The sequence below is a fragment of the Amphiura filiformis genome, chromosome 7, assembly GCF_039555335.1.
Source record: "Amphiura filiformis chromosome 7, Afil_fr2py, whole genome shotgun sequence".
NCBI classification, from domain to species: Eukaryota; Metazoa; Echinodermata; class Ophiuroidea; order Amphilepidida; family Amphiuridae; genus Amphiura; species Amphiura filiformis.
In genome coordinates this window covers 67,514,302-67,535,052 of record NC_092634.1, presented here as the reverse complement: position 1 = coordinate 67,535,052, position 20,751 = coordinate 67,514,302, and the positions used below count along the sequence as shown (strand labels likewise).

The 20,751-nt window shown below is 38.9% G+C and overlaps 1 protein-coding gene and 2 long non-coding RNA genes across 4 annotated transcripts in view; 1 reads left to right on the top strand and 2 right to left on the bottom strand.

The window, feature by feature from the left end:
• Window positions 1-20,751, bottom strand: part of LOC140157519 (phospholipid scramblase 1-like) — a 46,673-nt gene that overhangs the window by 14,653 nt on the left and 11,269 nt on the right. The gene's annotated exons all lie outside the window — the stretch shown is intronic.
• Window positions 1,020-19,782, top strand: LOC140157525 (uncharacterized). Of its 2 annotated transcripts, none has more exons than XR_011859695.1 (4): window positions 1,020-1,088; window positions 16,180-16,218; window positions 17,847-17,910; window positions 19,274-19,782. It is a non-coding gene; the product is annotated as an uncharacterized lncRNA (long non-coding RNA). The 2 variants fall into 2 exon arrangements; XR_011859696.1 differs by lacking the exon at window positions 1,020-1,088 and adding an exon at window positions 13,985-14,072.
• On the bottom strand, window positions 5,458-9,509 carry LOC140157524 (uncharacterized). Its single transcript, XR_011859694.1, has 4 exons — window positions 9,213-9,509; window positions 7,581-7,703; window positions 6,633-6,760; window positions 5,458-5,574 (listed from the first exon to the last, which is right to left on the bottom strand). It is a non-coding gene; the product is annotated as an uncharacterized lncRNA (long non-coding RNA).

Genomic DNA, 20,751 nt, shown 5'->3' with positions numbered 1-20,751 from the left:
AATATTTGTGATTAGGCCTATGTTTTTAAAAAAATCAATCCTAATTTACCAGTTTTATAGCCCGAAACGTAGGTAATAACCCATTTAACATGCACATTATAGTTACGGCTAAAAATGCTTCCAGCATTGCAAATTATGTTACTAAAGTGCGCTTCAGACTCCGTATTGTACGTACAATATTGTATGTACAATATTTTTCGTGACGTCAAAAAGTATTGCACGTCCAATAAATATACGTGCCACGACGAGTTGAATCAGATTAAATAACGCGCTATAACCCTGACGGTTCACTGTTTGCTAAATCCAAGCGAGGTCACCCGAAAATCTATGCAAGAGAAATTTCTACTGCTGCTGATGAAAAATCCTAGAGTGCGTTTTGGAGGTTTTTCTGCACTTTACCAGTAGGCCTAACAAATTCATTAAAAAATAAAAATAACATAAACATTTAGAGGGAATGTTTTTACTCACTGCTCATCTGATCCACTTTCCCAGGAAACTAAATACCGATACTCGTTAGTTTTTTTCCCTGACTTTCCAGACATAATTATGAGTAAACATCAAATTTAATGTTTACAAAACAATCAAATATATATACATTCATTTGCATTTTGTACAAAATAATATTAATAATGTACAAACATTAAAAAAGGGGTCTAAGAGTATGTCTATTTTTAATCATATACTAATTCCGCCATGCCCAAACATATTTTATATATGAAAACGTGTAAAAATAGACCACTTGTAAATCTATGGAATCCCAAATTCCAATCAAAAATAAAAACAACTTTGTTATCAAATATACTAGGCCTGTACATTGTATTACAGGAATTTAATAGATGGTGCATTTTAATAAATAAATAGATTAACACGGGTATACGGACGAGGAATATTAGGCAATACCAGATTTACCACAGAGCCAGTGGATAAAGAAATTAATTAAAATTAAAACAAATTAAATGAGAAAATGAAAGAAAGGACATTTAAATATTGAAGTTTATAATGTTTAATTCGGGGTCACCCTTCGAATGAAGGTCAACGTTCAAAAGTTCAACACATCAGCTTGGCGTGCGGAATTTTTACATGAAACGGTATTGTATGCTTCCTATAATGTTGTAAAGTATCTTTTTGACGAGGTTAACATTGAGAAACAGAGGAAATGTTTGATGTCATGCATACATCATAGACTGTACAGTCTTAGCCTGAATCCTTCCAGGCCCAGAATTGCGGCGTCTTTATATTACCCACAATCCTTCACGTTGCCTTATTCAGCCTGAATCCTTCCAGGCCCAGAATTGCGGCGTCTTTATATTACCCACAATCCTTCACGTTGCCTTATTCAGGGCCTGAATTCGTAACATGAAAAATTTTGGTGCACTTTTTCGTCTGGAGCCAGAATTCTGGCTCCACGAGCATGCGCAGTAGGAAACTTTTTCTCATAGTCTCCAACACCGCCAGTTTTGTTCCGCTCAAACCATTGCAGCTGAGGCCCGGGTTGAGGAGACTATGTCATGAATAAGTAATGAGTTTGCGTCATAGCTTGCATATTGTCGAAATCTGGACAATCATAACTGCAGCCAGCGGTGTATAGACAGCATTAATTGATTTTTGCGGGGATTTTTGGAAAAGCAACAGTTTAAGTTTTTAAGTTTAATATTTTTGTTTTCAATTTACTTTCATTGCCACAAATCATTATCATTCTTATTTAGAGAATAAACGATAGGAATTTTTATTTTGCCTATCCTCTACCGTGTGATAGACGACAGGCAGGTCCAATATTTTGAGTAGTGGATGCCGGCGCAGCCGGTATCCACTACGATAAAAATATTGGACCTGCCTGTCGTCTATCATAGAGAGGATAGGCAAAATAAAAATGCCTATCGTTTATTCTCATTCTTAGTCAGTTAAATATTATTTTAATAACTGTAAACAATTTTTTTAAAGCAACAACTAAGTTACCGTCATAAAAACTCCCCTCATTCTAAAATGAACGAAACTTGTTTACAACTTCACGTATTCTGTTTCGCGTACTGCTAGCGCGTCGCGTATTCCGCACTAGTCTACGCATTACGGCGCAATACATACGCGCACCTCTACAAGCGTGTAAGGCATTATCAAGACGCATGATGACGTGGGGTTGTCTACGGCCTGATAAACGGCACCCGAAATCTTGCGATTGTCCAATCAAAAATGTGTCTACGAACTAGACCAATCCCACTGACTAAGAATCTTTAATATTCTTCTTATTACCATTATTAGTAGACCTTTTTCCAAGGGGGGGGTTGTGAAAAGTGGACTTTCTTCCTAAAATTTGGACCCCGGATTTGGACCTTCTTATTTAGACCAAAAGTTAAAAACTTGAATTTTGGCTTGTTACGCTCACAAGTTGTGATATTTGGGGACTTTCTTTTTATACTTTTGCAAAATTAATTTTTTACTTTTTGGTTAAAAAGAAAACCAATCACAAAATGCCCTTCTCTCGACTTTCACTTTAACTGATTCCCCAAAACCCAGAAAAAAAAAAATCACGCTGTAGTCCTACTACTTTCAACCAAGGTCCAGGGATGTTGTTTCATATCAGTCTCTAAATATTTCAACAAAACTGATTGCAGAATTTTGCCCTATGCCTTCATTAAGATTTCTCAAAAGCAACCGCAAAAAAATCGGGTTTATATAAAGGGCATTCAACGTTTTAATAAATAAATTCAACTTTGCACTTAAAAAAAAAAAATACAAATATTTTGACATTTAAAAATGTTTTTCTTTTTTGGCAGAGTTTTTCATGTAAACACGTCTTCATGACCTTATGTTCTTAGGGAGTGTTCATGACTTCTTTGGTGGGGGTGTAAAATGTGGGGATCAAAAATATTGGGTTCTAAAAGGGAATAAAACCAGTCCTTAATAGCGGAGGCCGGGTAACAAAATTGAGGGTAAAAGTCCGGGGTAAGATGTACCAGAAGGCATGCACATTTTAATTCTTTTAATGAAAAATTGTGTTTCATTTTATAAATTCTAACATTTACAAGTTTGTGTTTTTTACTGGAAAACGTATCACCGAATACATCAAATATTGATTAGTCCTGAAAACACACAGATACCGGCACATGTTATATTTCTTTTCATTTTATTTTTCTAACACATGACTGATACAAAAAGGATAACAACTTGATATGGTCAATAATGTTTAAACAAACATCAATTTATTTTAATTGAAAAATACACTAAGAAAAGTTGCAATAATAAAAAATCAATAAAAAATTGGAGGAAATAAAACTGCTTTTAACATGAAGTACCTGATATCCAGATTACTCAGTTTACTTATTTTTGAAAGTTGCCACGTCCCCAACTTTTGTCCAATCTGCAACCCTAATAAACTATGACCAAAGAGGCCCAGCCAATTCTGAACACCTTTTCATGAAATTGAACATCACTCATCACTGTCAGGGCCTAGATTTCAACGAGCATCACAGAATCGATTCTCGTAATGATTCTTGTAAGATTCGAAAAGTGCGAGAATCAAAATCTCTCTTTGTATCATACAGTAAGTGCAGTGACTAGGATGGATTTTGATTCTTGCAAACCAAGGCGAAATCTAGGTTTCGACTGTGCTGATTTATACAGAGCCCTCGAAGTGACATGGAAGAAAAAACGGGTCTGAGATAGCCTTGAGATAGTAACTTCGGAGTCCAAGATAGTAATTCGAGGCCCGACTTAGTAACTTCGGGGTCTAAGATAGTAACTTGGGGCCCAACTTAGTAACTCGTGCCCAAGATAGTAACTCGTGCCCCGAAATAGTAACTCTGGGTCCCCAAACTACTAGTCAGGGCCCCAATTTACTATCTCGGACCCGAGTTACTCTTGGACCCGAGTTACTATCTTGGACCCAAGTTACTAAGCCGGACCTCGATTTTTTTCTTCCATGTCACTTTGGGGGCTCCGTAGTCAGTGCAGTTGAAATTGCTGCTTTTGAAGTAAGGCATTTTGTGATTGTGATCCACAGCATCATACCCCCCACTTTTCTCAAAAAAGGATTTTTATACCACTGGAAACCTCTGGCAACATTATGTTTATGTACAAAGAATTTCTTGCAGATTAATTTGTTCAGCAGAAATATCATGAAATTTGAATTATGTTCTGGTACACCAGAACAAAATTACAACAAATAATCATGCATACCTCGCAAATGCAAAATCGGAATCAACTGCAATTTTGGGAATAACCTTTTTTTGGGGATATCTACCTAAAATGATATAAAAAGAGGATGCTAGGATCACTAAAATTGAAAATTAACATTATCTAATTATTGTCCACTGTTTAATACATACAGGTACATGTATAACCTACACCACATCCCTCTCTTCTAGGTTATTTATTATTTATTTATTACTATAATTCATAGTCTGTAAAATGGGTACATACATGTACAAAAGTCATACGTAGCTTAACAGGGTAAGGGGACAGTTATTGGCAAGTTAAAAATGGGCGAGTAAGAGCGAGAGAAAAATGGCAAGTCAGATAAGTTTAATATCCCTGGTCCCTGCAGAGGTTAAAGATTGATCCCTGCTGAGAATACGGGAAGTCTCGCCATTGAGTTAAGATTTTTTGGCAGACGAGTTACGACAAGTCCCATCGATGAGTTAAAATTTACGGCAAGTCCCATCAGCAAGTTATGGCAAGTCTTATCAGCAAGTTAAGATTACAATTTGATTTAGGGTAAAATGGATTTTTTCTCATCATCATGAACCTCAACTATAGAAAAAATATTAAATTTGTGTACATCGTGGAACATTCAACTACGCTTGTTACTCCGCGACCTAATCATGCTAACTACACGCACGTACAACGCTACGCGTCCATATTAGCGAGGCTATCTGCGTACAACTGCTTACTACGCACAGCCACGCAAAGAGTATGTTCCACGATGTACACAAATTTGATAATTTTTCTATAGTGAAAGCCATTTTCCATTCATCATTACGGCATTCCTGTAACTCTCTTACAGGACTTGATAAGCGTTGCTGTAGCTCGCCCGATTTGATCGTGTTGTCGTAAATCGCCATTTGGACTTGATGGTTTTGCCGTAACTTCGCTGGTGGGACTTTGATGGCTTTGTCGTAACTCATCTTTAGCTTACTTTGTGGGGTAATTGAAAAAACCACCCCTAATCTCTGGGGGGGTAACTTGCCTTTTCTTTAACTCGCCTTTTTTAACTCGCCTTTTTTTAACTCGCCTTTTTTAACTCGCCTAGTTACCACTGTGTCCAGTATTTGTTGACTTAATTGTAGTCCACATTATCATAATTATATATTATGAGTTCCACTGTGTGGTAAAACATGTTCCAAATTAACAGTGATGGCTAGTGGCTACCAGCCAGCTAGTCCACTAAACCTAATTGATAGGTAGGCGTGGGCCGTAACAGCCATATGTTGACAATGTCTTTTTCTGTCGATAGTGTTCCCTCGAAGTTAAATTCGCTTGATTTTTAGTTGAAGTGCCGTTGAAGCTATGGAGCATTTACCTGTCTCTTGCTTAAGCTTGTTGCTGCAGGTGGTTCCTTCCAATAAGTTCATATTTCATCTGTAAAGAAAAATAACCAAAATATCAACTAAAATATTTAGATTTTAATATTGAACAACCTACAGATCCCCAAAAGTGACATAGAAAGAAAAAATATCTTTGGGCCTGAATTAGTAGCACGGGCCTGACCAGGGTTGTCACCAGGACCCAAATAGTACTGGTTAGCATAGCACTATCTTTTTAGTTGAACGCTAGGGATCGGGAATAGGCTTTGAGGGTACCACCCCTAAAAAAATTTCTTCCTCTTTTTATGATGAAATATCATCATCCACTTCGGAAATATTAAAAAAAAAAAAAAATTGAAAAAAAACTTAAAAAAACCCCAATTTAGTGAGTGCCATACGGCCCAGTCCAGCGTGGTGACAACCCTGGGCCTGACTATTAATAAGGGCCCATGCTACTAAGCATATGTACTAAGTCAGATACTATCTTGGGGCTTGAAGTTACTATCTTGGGGCCTGAGTTACTAAGCCAGGCCTTATGGCCTAATCCTTTCATCAACCAATATAGCAGTTACTCATGGACTGTCTTTTGGAACTTGAAGGAGAGCAATAAATAGCTCTTCATGAGCCTTCAAGGAGAGCCGTTTCACATGTCAAACATCACTCTCCTATATCAGATTTAAGGGGTACTACACCCTGGCCAATTTAATGCCTAATTTTGCATTTTTCTCAAAAATTATAGCACATTTGATACAAGTAAGATATGTATATTATAGGGGCAAGGAGTACAACTACGGTACTGCACTGAAAATTCAGCAACTCAAGGCAAGTAGTTATTGATTTATTGATCAAATACTGGTTTTCCCTCATTTTTGACTGTAACTCCACAACTGTTGTTTGTGCTGAAATAAAATTTCCAGTGCAGTAGTTGTAGTCCTTGCCCCTATAATATACATATCTTACTTGTCACAAATGCACTATAATTTTTGAGAAAAATGCAAAAATATGCACAGAATTGGGCAGGGGTGTAGTACCCCCTTAAGGAGAGCAGTAGAGAGCAATGCTCTCACTCTCCTCAAAAGGCAGTCCCTGGTTAATCATAGTACATGTACATACCAGCTTTTTGTTGTACCAGTACTGTTGAGTTCATCACTATACATTCTGATTAAAAGCCACCACCTCCTGAAAACAGTTGCTGCAACGTAACTGTACAGTTCACATCAAGTTGACATCACTGGTATCACCTAGTTGGGAAAATTCAAAAAACAAAATATTAAAATGGAGAAACGTTTTACAAGAACAAACATGTTTCACTGTGCCTCCAGGTTTCTGAAATTGGGCTGCTCCATGCTGCAAGCCCCAGAGTTACATATATGGGAGGCCTAAGTGCGGTACCAATTCAAAATATATTTATGGAAATTGTTTTACCATTTATTTGCACACAAAAAGTAAACTCTTGGATTTACTGCGCACCTTTTAGATAAAAATTTGATCATTGCATCTGTGTGTGACTTGTATGGCATGCGAGTTGTGTTGGAGATCAATGGTGGTGCATCCGTAGTGTCACGTAGCACACGTATTGCAATTTGGCATTTGCCCATTCATGCCTAAAGGCTAAACTATGATCAGCTCATCATCATGTGTGAGATGGGAGTCAGGACTAACTATAAAAAAAAGCCCAAAATTTTCCGCTTTACAAATGTCAAATTCCGCTTTTTTCCGCCTTGTAAATTTTGCGATAAAAATTTTCTAAAAAAAAGCCTTACTCCTTAACATTGGAGATTGTCAATTTCGCACAAATAGCATTTGATTTAAGCATTGCTTGCGACCACCTGCATGGCAGTGCGTGCATGCCATTCTACATACACAATTACACATATATCAATAGTCAATACCATGTTGTTTCTTGTTACAAGTCTTATTTGTTCCACCTTATAAAAAACCGAACAAACTTAAGGTGCCCTCAAAGATCATGTTGTCCGCCCGGGGTTGTCTGCATCCCAATTTAAATGCATGAATGTCACTCTCCTCAAAAGGCAGTCCCTGGTTACTCATTGTACATACCAGCTTTTTGTTGCACCAGTAGTACTGTTGAGTTCATCACTATACATTCTCATTAAAAGCCACCATCTCCTGAAAGCAGTTGCTGCAACTGTACAGTTCACATCAAGTTGACATCAGTATCACCTAGTTGGGGAAATTAAAGAAATAATATCTTAATGGAGAAAAGTTTTACAAGAGGGGCCTCTAGACTTCTCGCGTAAATTCACATAATCATGCGCCAGTCCTGGATTACACAACGCACAACTAGCGTAAAGCATTCATACACTCCTATCAAAGCAGCCAATCAGAAAAGTATGAAACATGCATTGATTGTGTATATTGTGCATTCTGCGTAGTCTTTACGGCAGTGTTTCATGCGTGTTCGTGTCACATAGGATTGATTCATTTTTCGGGCGGGTTTATATTTGGTTCTAATTTCCAACATTTTGAGTGATAATTTGTTACATAAAAAAGTTAAAATTATGTGTTTTTTCTTGTCGGTATGACATGCGCTTATTTTGGGGGCTTTGGGCGCCAGCCCCCCAGGGTAAATCAGGGGGCAGCGAAATTGAAGGGGCTGCAAAAACAGGGGTGGCAAAAACAAAAACAAAGGGGGTGGCAAAAAGAATTAATAAATAAAAAAGGCAGAAAAATTTGATAAAGCATACAAATTTTTGAAAAAATGTTGCTATACCGGTACATCAAAATGTGTTGCTTTTAGGGTGCTAGCACCTGAAATCTTTTTTTTTTTTTTTTGCTTCACTTTTTCAAACAACCGGAAAAAAATGGGTCAACCTTTTCGGGCTGTTGAGGAAGGGGCAGCAAAATTTAATTTTCTTCAGCCCCGGGGTTGGGGCGCCACGGTAGGCCCTACGCCACTGTATGAAATAGATTAATAAACACATATTACTTAGGCCCTATTGCTCGAGAAATTAGGCAAAATAATGCACTTGCGCTGATGTCGATTAAATCTAATTTTGTCTTCCCCTTTGGGGCTCATGCATTAGACGCACCAGCATCAGCGCATATGCATTATTTTTCGAGCAGTAAGTAATACGCATTCATAATTACCTATAATTATTGAACCCCAGGCCTTGCCGTTTGACTTTTTTTTGAGCGATTGCTGCCACCGCTCGCCCAAAAAATTTCTAGTGAGCGATTTTCCACTCGCCATGGACACTAAATATTACTCACTGCGAATCTCACAAAATCAGCCAGCGAATTAAGTGTTAAAACGATTAATAGAAAGGTACAAATATTAGTGCCTTTCGCGTGCATTTGAACGTGAATTTTAAAACCGAAACTCTTATTTGAATATACCCCAATAAGTGTATTGTGAAAATTCAACCATTCGCGTACCATCATTCGCGTAGGCCTACCATCAACCACTCGGCTTTAAAATCTAGACAGCAATGCCTGCATGCCTGGCGCTCAACTGCGTGCATGCCATATCAAATCAATTGTCATTGATACAGGTTGTTTATGACTGATGTTTTTTCGTGGCCTGATCCCGGGCCTGGCCTAGCCTACAATATAAGAGTGAATCAGTCATGAGTCACGACACTGCTCTTGTTTACGGTGTAAAAGATGGCCTTATAAACCATGCACACTACACGTGAAAATAATTGAAATAACTTCAGCTTTTATACTTACATTGTTTACCACCAGTGCCACTGCACCGCACCGTGAACGCCGAGGCTGTGCATAGTCAGTGCATCCATGTCACTGTGGTCTGAGCGGGGTCTGTTGCGACGATCTTTCCTTCTCAAAATCAAGTTAAATATTGCGATCTGACGGTGTGCAGTGGACTCAATATGTTACAAAACCACAAAAGTTTCACCATGATGACTAAAAATCGTGCAAAGTTGATTATTTTGGTTTAAAAATGGGAAAATTGTAAAAACTACTAATGGCGGACGCAACAGAAATTTTTTTTTAAACATCAGCTACCAAATTTGCTGGCAAAGAGCTTTATTCCCTGCATCGGTACTCAGCTGTTTGTTTTCAAGATCGCTTTATGTGTAGCGAACAAAAGCTACCCAAATCAGCCAAATGTCGGGCTTTAATCAGGGCTCCGTTTGTCTTTATATTCCCATGGTAGCATCATGAACGAAGAATGGGGCACAATAGTAGCTGAAAGCAATGACGTAATCAAAATCTACTAAATATTCATATTTTAGCATTTTTTTTGCACCAATATTGGATTGCTGAACGATTCAGTCCTCACCATCAGCACAACCCGATGACCGTGCGTAGATGTTGATAGGACTGGAGGATTCAGTCTAGTACAGTCTATGCATACATATGACTAGCCTGAGTCCCTTGGCCCCGACCTCGAAACAATTCAAAATGGCGGAATAAAATGCAAGCACAACCCGATGACCGTGCGTAAGCAGTTGAAGGACTGGTGGATCAAGTCTAACATATGACGGCGGATGACGTGCGGGATGTATGTCTAGCCTGAGTCCCTGGCCTCTCACTCGCAAAATGGCGGACAAACATGGCGGCGGCTCGTTCGAGGCCTGAGAACGATCCGTGCATTTTTCATGGAGGACTTTTTCATGCGCGCCGACGTTTTTTGACGGCGCGATAAATATCCATATATGGACTTATATAGTCCATATATGGAACACATAATCCATATATGGACTTCTATAGTCTATATATGGAGATCAAACAACGTAGCGCCATTTCGTCGGAATTTTGAACACCGATGTCGAAATTCAATCACGGCGCCGTGTGGAAGACAAATTTTGTACAGGAATTTAACAGGATACACCGATTTGTGGAATAATAAACAAGGCATAATGAACGGCAAGTGTTCAAACATCGCTTGGACCAAAATGGAAGTGAAGAAAGAGTTGAACATAATCCGATTTGGAAGAATTTATGTGGATAGTTACCGGGAGTGCCGCTGTGACAGTGTGTGCAGTATTATGTGTACACATGCATGCTATACTTTTACCCCGGACTTTTACATGTCATGATGGTGATGATGGTTGTTTTTTACGTACTGTCTGCATGTTCTGAGCCCAGTTGAGTGACGACATATTTAATCAGCTCTATTCTAGTATAAAACAAGTTCATTCTTACGGCAGTGTGCTTTCTTATGGTCTGTCTGCATCTCAAGTTGCCGTGCAAAAATGGCCATCTCCAATTCAATGCATCATGCATGCAAACCGTCATGACCGTGCGTAAATGTAGCCTGTTACTTCTGACTAGGCCTCAGTGGCATACACGTCACGGCATCACATTGATTGTACTTGTAGACAGGCCTAGCATCTGACTTGGCAAGAGAATACTGCTACTTGACAATATCGTCGCACCAACCGACAGTGTCACTGCAATCATGCAATGATCAAAACCCTGAGACTTCCATGCAAGATTCTCCATCATTATGCCATGCATGCATGTTAACGTCATTATGTCATGAATGTTGTACCCTGGATAAATCAGTTGATTTGCTATTTACTGTGCCTGATGTCATGATTATTGCCCAGGATTGTTGCATGCCTACAACTTCCAACATGTCCAGGGTCATGAGGTATACTCATGGACTTTGTACTGGCACTGACTGGAGTTTTACGCTGATGTTGACAGTGTAACCATAGCCATGTGATGTCATCATTATTATTGACTGTGTACTGACTGTGAGTGTGACATGGACATGGACATGAGTACTATTTGCCGAGATCTGACTGAACAAGCACCAATGCCGCCAATGGCATGTACCGCATGAGTATACAATGTGTCATCATGTTAGTAGCTGCAGGCCTACGAAAGAAAAACGGTAAGCAAAAACATGACAACAATTCAATTGTAGCCTATAGTTGAACATGATGTCCTCTCCTCTCCCGTATGAGGTTTGGACTATAATTAGGCCCTAGCCCCTGTTGGCCTAAAATATACTACTACTCACATCATAGCAAGTCATGACTGTAGTATACTAAAAGTCCTTGCATATTCACCCCCCCCCGAGCGTTAGTATGCTGGCATGAGCTGCATCCATGACATTTTTTCCATTATTTTCATGGAAAGAAAGTCAACTATTTATGGAAATTTAATATCAAAATTTAAATGTAACCTATCAAAATGCCAGACACGCCCTGCTGTTTAGCAGTGATAGCTAAACGTAATAAGGGGGATGTCATTTTCTTCAGCAGAGGGGGTCATGAATATGTAAACATTTTTATGACCCCCCTATTGCGGGCAAATTTTTTATGACCCCCTAAAAGAATGCATGCGGAGCGCGCGAACATTTTTAGTCACCAACCTTCAATAATTCTATAAAGCCCTATTTTGGGTGTTAACAAATTATAACCCCTATATTTGGTCTAAAATTGTATGACCCCTTCCAGTATATTCATGACCCCTTTAGGGGCTGTCATTTTCTACGGAAGGGGGTGGGTCATGACTCATGAATTATGTCGGTGACCGGAGTAAATTTTTCATGACCCCCCTATTGCGGGCTGAATTTTTACAACCCCTATCTCAGGTCGAAAATATTTAGTCCCGCCCCCTTCCGCCTACACAGACTGACTACCAATTATTCATCACTGGAACTAAGGGGGCTGTCATTTTCTTCAGAAGGGGGTCATGAATATACTGGGGGGGTCATAGAATTTTGAGACCAAAAATTTGTTAACAACCAAAATAGGGGGTTATAGAATTATTAAGGGTTGGTGACTCAACATTTTTGCGCGCTGCGCGCGCATTCCTTTAGTTACAAAACCAAAATGTGTGCGCAATCTTTTGTTATACAATGCAAGATTTTTGCGTGCCCCGCATTCCTTCTTTACACTTACGATCAAAATTTTTAACGCGTTTTGTGCACTCCGCTCTAAAATTTGGAGTGCGCTCATTTTACTTCCGGCCATGAATAATTTGTCTTCAGTCTGTATAGGCGGAAGGGGGTCATAAAAATTTTTGACCCGCGATAGGGGGTTGTAAAAAATTTAGCTTTCGCGATAGGGGGGTCGTAAAAAATTGACTCGGTCACCGACATATTCATGACCCCACCCCTGCCGAAGAAAATGACATCCCCCACAAGGCACAAAGCGCAAAAAACTTAAATCTTGCGAAGAAAGTGTGTGGAGCGTGTTAAAATTTTGACTGTAAGTGTAAAAGGTGCTTGGAGCGCGTCAAAATTTTGAATCATATAACTATAGATTGTGCATACATTGTGATCGTAGGTTAAAAGACTGCCCGCGCAACGCGCGAACATTTTGGGTCACCAGCCCTTAATAATTCTATAACCCGATTACCCCACCCCCTTAATTTTGGTGTAAAAAAGTATAACCCCCCTATTGTTGGTCAAAAAATGCGATGACGCCCTCCAGAATATTCATGACCCACCCCCTTTCAAAGAAAATGACAGCCCCATATAAATAACCCGAATTACGACCATGTACCTGGGAATACAAATATTTCTAATTTCTTTTCATTTTAATCAAAACAAACTCAAATGATTTTTTTTATACTCTAAAATCTACTGTTAAAGAAGGCTAAGCATTTTTCTGATTTTGACATGGTCTTGACAGGTACCGGTATTAAATTTGTATGTATGAATGAAATACAATAAAATATTAGATCAAGTCGCATCATCACGCAACAAAAATTATGCGACCGGAATTTAAAACATTTCATTTGACTTTCTATTTTACCATGGAAGTAAGAGTAGACTTACTTCCATGATTTTACTGTGGGTGCACCGTAAAACTCGGCTGTAATGATTCTCTACGGCGCGGCATAAGCGTGGACTGTGTTATAAATATTGTTCACTGTAACTGCAAATATAAGAAACAAGCCTACCATCCATTTTGAAGTAATTAAAGTATTTAGTATTTATACTATTATAGGGAATATAAATCGCAGGAAAGAAAGCAATTATCATACAAAAAGAACAAGTTTAAAATTCATTAAAATTCCTTTAAAAACAGTTGTTTTATTCACGGGCGAGTCGGAAGATAATTTACCCGCGGAAATTTCCTTAAATGGCAATGCGCCATGCGACGCGAAGCGCGCGAAGTCGCACGCGTTTTATTAATGAGCTCAAAAGTCCTCCACGCTCAGAACACGTTTGGTGTTCAGTCCTCGTATACAGCACAGTGCAGCGGCCGTGCGTATATTCGAGACTGGAGGATTTAGTCTAGATGTATGTCCAGACTGACAGTGGCTGAATAGCGCAACAACGCAACGCATGCATATCAGGACCGCGACACTCCGGAGGACAGCAGAGGACAGAAAAATGTGACTCTCCTGCTAGTCTCCTACACAACCAGTTAATTATGTTTTTGTTCATACCGCATACAGTCTGGCCCGCGCCCGAGACTAGCAGGAGAGTCACATTTTCTGTCCTCACATCGGTATAGGCCGTCTGCACGTTAATTGTACGGAGTGTCGCTTCTCTACCTTTATTTTCTCTGTGCATATGATAGTAACATGTGTGCACAGTGCATGCATGCATGGCAGTACATGAGTAGTATTGATTATGCATGCATACATGCAATGGCTGTAAGTGTAAGCTTTTACTCATGTCCAGCATTGTTTGGCATTCATTCTCAATTTCTCACGATCATGGACATGATGCCATTTGATGGGTCCATGCCTGGCATCATGCCAGGTCAGGACCATGACATGTAGTTGTACTCAGTCTCAGACTCAGTACTGACTACTCAGTCTAGTACTGTAGGTAACCCAGGCAAACCTTAGTTAAATTCGCCGACAATGTCAATGCAAATTTACATAGAAATTTAAAACAACTGGCCGAAGAAGGAAACCTACATAAATATGTTTTCTATACTTCACTTGACCCAAATATATGATTTTTTATGGTGATAAGTCACTCGCACATGGAATTTTAGAGGGATTTGGATAGCAGTTCCATTAAAAAAAGCTGCTACCGTATCATAATGAGACTAAGATCTAGAAACACCCCCGAAATGCCGATTTGGGGAATTTTGCTAGCTGAAACTTTTTGATGAAAGTCAATCTTTGACAAGATGTAACTTTGCTACGGAAAGTGCAATGAAAAAATGGTTTTCAGTTTTGGCTTTGTTTACTAAGGGCTTTAATTTGATATATAAAATGATGCAGTTTGATGGCAAATTTGAATTCACCTAGCATCTACTGTATTGCCTTGGGCTTGGCCATTACATTGTAGGCCTATAGCAAAAATAATAAATTCTCGATCATGAGAGGATGTACCTTCTGCGTCAGCGTAGGGGGGGCAAAATTGACAAATTTTGTGCAAAATTGCCGCAAAAGTGGAAATTTATGATAATTTGGGTTTTTCCTCAAAAGTGGGAGGGGCGCAAGAAAAATATGGGGGGCAAATGCCCCCGTAGCGCCGCCACTGTAATTATTTTAGGCATTGCTTGAAGGCGGGTCCGCGTACCGAAAGCTTGTGAAAATTACTGCGGGCCTGCCGATATGCAGGGCCTATTACACAATATCATCAAAGTCACTAGACAACAATAATAGGGAAAACTTGTTCACGAAAGGCTTCATGGACGGGCCGTAATTCACAAATTTTACACGCTATTAAATAGTGACAAAATGGTCCACCAAATCGCTTCAAGTAGATTTACATTTCTCAAAATTTCCAACTTCCAACTAGACACCCCCTGCATAGTGCATAAACGAGTGGCAATTTTCGCTTCTGCTTTCAACATTTGCCAATTTATGTTTAAAACAATTCATAGGCCTACAACAATAGGGAAAACTTGTTCACGAACGGCTTCATGCCCTGTCATTTCTTGAATTTTCGGCCTTTTCAATCTGAAATTTTACACACTAATTGTGACAAAATGGTCCACCAAATCGTTTCAATTAGGTCTTCATTTTGCAAAAGTTTCTGACTCTGAGGGGGAACATCCCCACCCCATAAGCGTGACACGATGCCCGCTTCGTGCACATTTTTTACATTTACCATTTTTTAAAATCATAACTCGCAAAATGCAAAATCGGAATCAACTTAAATTTTGGGAATAATATTTTTTCATGGATATATCCTGAAGAATGTCATAAAATTAAGATGATGTTAGGATCGCGAAATACTCCTTTAAGTGTTTCAAGTGTGTACTCTCAACTCAAGCTTAAAATACAAAAAATTGTGCATTTTACAATTTGGGTGTAACACTGTTGACTGTACAACATTCTTAAACCATTTTATAAAAAGGGATCAAAGAAAATCCACCCTTTAATAGGGGGATCCATGAATTTTGATGTCTGAGGTTCCAACCTTTCACTGGTTTCACTTCAAAATATAGCAGGGTCAGAAATTCAGTGAGAATCCATTCTAGCAAAGATTCTCGTCAACAAAATTGCAAGAATCTTAAATGGATTCTGGTAATGCAATTAATCATGAACAAAGTTATATGGCAAGAATCCATGGATTCTTCCAAAATTCCACTGAGAGAATTCAAAAGGATTCTCCCACTTGGTTGCAAATTTCTGACCCTGAAATAGTGGAAGTGCCCATGGAAAAAAATATTGACCTACCGACCCTCCACATTTTTTACTCTTAGGGCAAACAAATGTTTTTGGCCTTACAAAGTATTATAATGTGACTACATGAATACTACAATAAATAGTTTAATATTGTGTATGTTTCTTTCAGATGTATAAATCAGAGACTGACCATACAATTGAGTGAAATGTAAGTAGGCTACATACAGTATAACAGTAACAAGCAAAAGACATTCTGTAGTTGACAAGTATGTCACTTGAACCCTGAAATGGTAAGGGAGTGTTCAGAAATACCTTGGTGGGGGTAGAAAATATGTAGGGGGGTCATACACTTTTAGAGTTCTAAAGGGTGGGTTATGAAGTTTTGGGTGTATGAAAAGGGGGCAATTGTTTTACTATTGAAAGGGGGGTGGTGGTGTAAAAACTAAATACGGTACCAAAATTAATCCTGAAGCAAAAAAACCAACAACAAAAAAAACCACCCAAAACAGCCTAAAACAGGGATTGCCATTTGAGGAGAGCGAGAGCAATTGCTCTCTACTGCTCTCCTTAAGGGGGTACTATACCCCTGCCCAATTTTGTGCCTATTTTTGCATTTTTCTCAAAATTATAGCGCATTGGTGACAAGTAAGATATGTATATTATAGGGCAAGGACTACAACTACTGGACTGAAAATTTTATTTCAGCACAGACAACAGTTGTGGAGTTACATTCAAAAATGAGGGAAAGCCAATATTTGATCAATAAATCAATAACTACTTGCTTTGAGTTGCTGAATTTTCAGTACAGTAGTTGTAGTCCTTGCCCCTATAATATACATATCTTACTTGTCACCAATGTGAGCACTATAATTTTTGAGAAAAATGCAAAAATGGGCACAAATTGGGCAGGGTGTAGTACCCCTTAAATCTGATATAGGAGAGTGATTTTTAGCTCTCCTTAGTTGACCATTCTCTCCTTACATTCTATTATAAATGCTCTAAACAGCTTTCCTTGAACTTGAAGGCTCCAGAAGAGCTATTTCATGCTCTCCTGCAAATTCCAAAAGACAGTCCCTGCTAATGTTGACATTTTTCCACCGCAAATGTCCCATTAAAAATGGAACAAGTACATGGCAGGTAAGGGTATGTAATTTGTATACTTTGATGAATATTGTAGTAGATTCTGTGTCGTATACTGGGGTACTCAAAAAGGTGGCTTTGTTACATTTTGATGTGCCGTTTGGATTTCAAAACACTGTCTCTTGAGTATTCCTTCACTTAGTCGATTCAATTAGGTCTTAAATTGAGGCTAATTTATTTCTATATTACTCATGTTTTTAACCTGTTTTAAAATAATTTTAATTATTTTCTTATGACGTTGGCATGAAATGTGCCAAGGGTGGCTGAGGATTAGGGGGAGGAGGATTAGGGGAGGGATTCGTATCGTAAATATGATCTAAAACCCCCATTAAAAATTTGAATCTTGTAAAAAAATGTCTAAATGAACGCCCAGACATCTAAACCAAGTAAATAAATACAGAAGGTCATTTAAAATACTAATACTTGCTCAGAATGAGTGTAAATGTGGAAAAAAGAGGTGGGGTTAAATCTCACCTTCTTTGTGATTGTTTTTGCCCGCACTCTCTCATTTTTTAACCGATTTCCATAAAAGAGGTGTCAAAATGCTCAGGAAGATGAACCACTTCAAATGAGACGTGTAGGTAAAATATTTGAACCATTTCAGTTTTTTGCTATGTAACACAAAGGTACCCCAGGTTGTGACACAAGACCAGACTTAATAACCATAATATAATATTTGTGTGTGTTTTCTTCTAGATGCAATTTGTGTGTGTTTCTTCCTGATGTATTAAAAGAGAATGGCCATACAAAGGAGTGAAATGTAAGTACAGTAACAGTACTAGTAGTGCAGCTCCTCTCACTTCCATTTTAATTAATTTCATATACACTCTGATAAACATGATAAAGGTCATGTTCACATATAAATTATTTACCGGGTACCAAAGTTAATCCAGGTTGAAAAAAATTCTGTTCTCATGAAGAAAATTGACCCTGGTTGATTATTTTGGCTAAACCTACTAAAATTGCAGGCGTGTACATATTCTGCCATTGACTATAACATGCTTGCAGCCTAATTATGCTCATTTTTGGCCCCACATATTTGTGGGGCTTATGTTATCATCCAGATGGTTGGCCGATTGTTTCTTTGTTTGTTTGGCTGCCTGGCTGTCCGGGGCGGAAGCAAATTCATTAATCCACTGTGCAGCTCCAATGCAATAACTGATCAACTTCAAACTTAGTACAGTGATTAGATATGGTGGCCTGATTTGCTGTGCATACAGAAACAATAGAAAGAGAGTGATAATGGTAGTGTTTACTTCCAGTAATGTGGGTCAAACAGTGAATTTCTGTTGTAACCTGTTCTTTCCGAGGTTGGAAAAAAATGACCCGGGTCGAGGTTTTTTCTGTTCACACTAATTATCAACCCAGGTCTAACCCGGGACTCATGGCAAATCGGGGTTCACCGCTCAGTCTGACACACCGCTAGTCCGACAACACAAATTCCCTATACTTAGAGGTGTGTCAGTCCGAAAATGAAAAGCACGGTGCTAGTCCGAAACAAGCATGCGCTAGTCCGAAAATGAAAACCACTGCAACAGTCCGACACATCGCTAGTTCGAATCTGAAATCACATTTTTCAGTCCCACACACCGCTAGTCCGAATCCGAAATCCCGGGTCCGAAATACACTGCGCTTGTCCGAATTTGGAAAACACTTCTTTAGTCCAACACTGCGCTTGTCGAAACTGAAAACCATGGCGCTAGTCCGAAACTGAAAACTACAGCGCTAGTCAGAATCTGATAAACACTGCGCTAGTCCGAATATCAGACTAGCGCAGTGTTTCCCCAATTCAAATTCGGACTAGCGCGATGGTTTTCAAATTCGGACTAGCGCAATGGTTTTCAGTTTCGGACTAGCGCAGTGTATTTTAGATTCGGACTAGCGGTGTGTCGGACTGGTGCAGTGCATTTCAGATTTGGACTACATGTAGCGGTGTGTTGGACTAACACTCTGACCCCGGTCAAAGTAGGCATGATAGTGTGAACACTCCCAAATAAATACTGTAGACCGTATCATTTTGTCTACCCAATTGCAAAATGAGTAAACTAATTTGATCATGCAAGCTTGTAAGTTTGGTTCATTATGCAAAATGTCAGCATATTGTATTTGATTTTTTTTTATAGGAAGAAGCTATCAGTGATCTTACAGCTCACCCATATGACACCAACAGCTTGTTCACCAGACTAGTGATCGCCTGCCATTTTTTTAATAGGAAGAAGCTATCAATGATCTTACAGCTCACCCATATGACACCAACAGCTTGTTCACCAGACAAGTGGTCACTTGCCATTTGTGTTAGGTGCTCAGCGGGTGGTGATGTAACTCCTCCTGTGATGTGATGTGATGCAAGTAGTGTGGGCCTTGATCATGTTTTCAACTTGGAAGCCAGTGCAGAGCATGTTCTTGCATCTGACCCATAACTCTCTGTAGGTGTACTCATTAAGAATCTTGGAACTTCAGCTACTTTTAGTCAAATGAAACATTTTCATTACATGCAGAACAGTAGATTACATGTGTGATGGAACTGCTGTGTGAGCTAGACAGGTTGTGATTAGGTTTTTGCAAATTAGACAAGTATTGTAGATGAATAATTTCTTCATCAGTTGTTTTATAATATGTAGCTAACTCTATACCGAAACATCATCCCCATTTGAAATTGACAATTTTATTGAAAATGGCCTAAATTTGGCCAAATTTGATGTTATTTTGAAAGTTTTGACACTTGAGCTTAACTTGTTTCTCAGTCATGTCAGTGGTGGGTGCTGTAGCTACATCCCTGGCCACGGCCACTGACTAAGAATTGGCATTGCAATGTGTGACATGTAAAGAAGCACAAACAATTTGCTGTATAAGTAGTCATGTAACCAGTGGTGTAACTAGCAGGGGGGCAGGAGCCACCCCATGCGATCCACCTTTGTTTCAGATTGACATTTTATTGTGAAAAAGGACCGATATGTCATTGTACAAGCAATACAATAAAAAAAGTCCACATAGCCCCTGAATGAAAAGTATATCATTATCTTTGTAATCACTCAAAAAGCATTTTGTGTGAAATTTTTTACATCAGAACTAAGTGCTATATGTAAAGTCTATGGGGGTGACTATTAGAATTGGACGGCAATATTGAAAAACCTCATTTTGGGCCATTTTAGATACTAAAATGACCTAAAATAATTTTTCACTTAGTTTGGATTAATTAAATACATTTCATTCGGGGGCTACTTAAGTATACAAAAAAAAAATCCTATACCTTAATGGTTATGGAACAAAGGTGCCTGATTTGAACCCTTGCATTTATTCCACTTTTGTACCATATGTCACTAGTTTAGCTTCAATATGCCAAAAATGATTGCGCGCTTTGCGCACATTTTTACCATAACTTGTCGCAAAAAGTATTTGAATTCACTATACTTCAAGACAATTTTTCCAATTCCACCCCCCTCCCATGTAAAAAGAAATCTGCACCACTGTTCCGGGGACACATTCCAAGCAGATCCCAAGACTCCTCAGAACCCCCTTCCTGTGTCACCCAGTGCGATGATGGTGTTGATGCGCTTATAAACCCAAACAGCATGAAGGATGCCTGCCCCCAATATGTTTG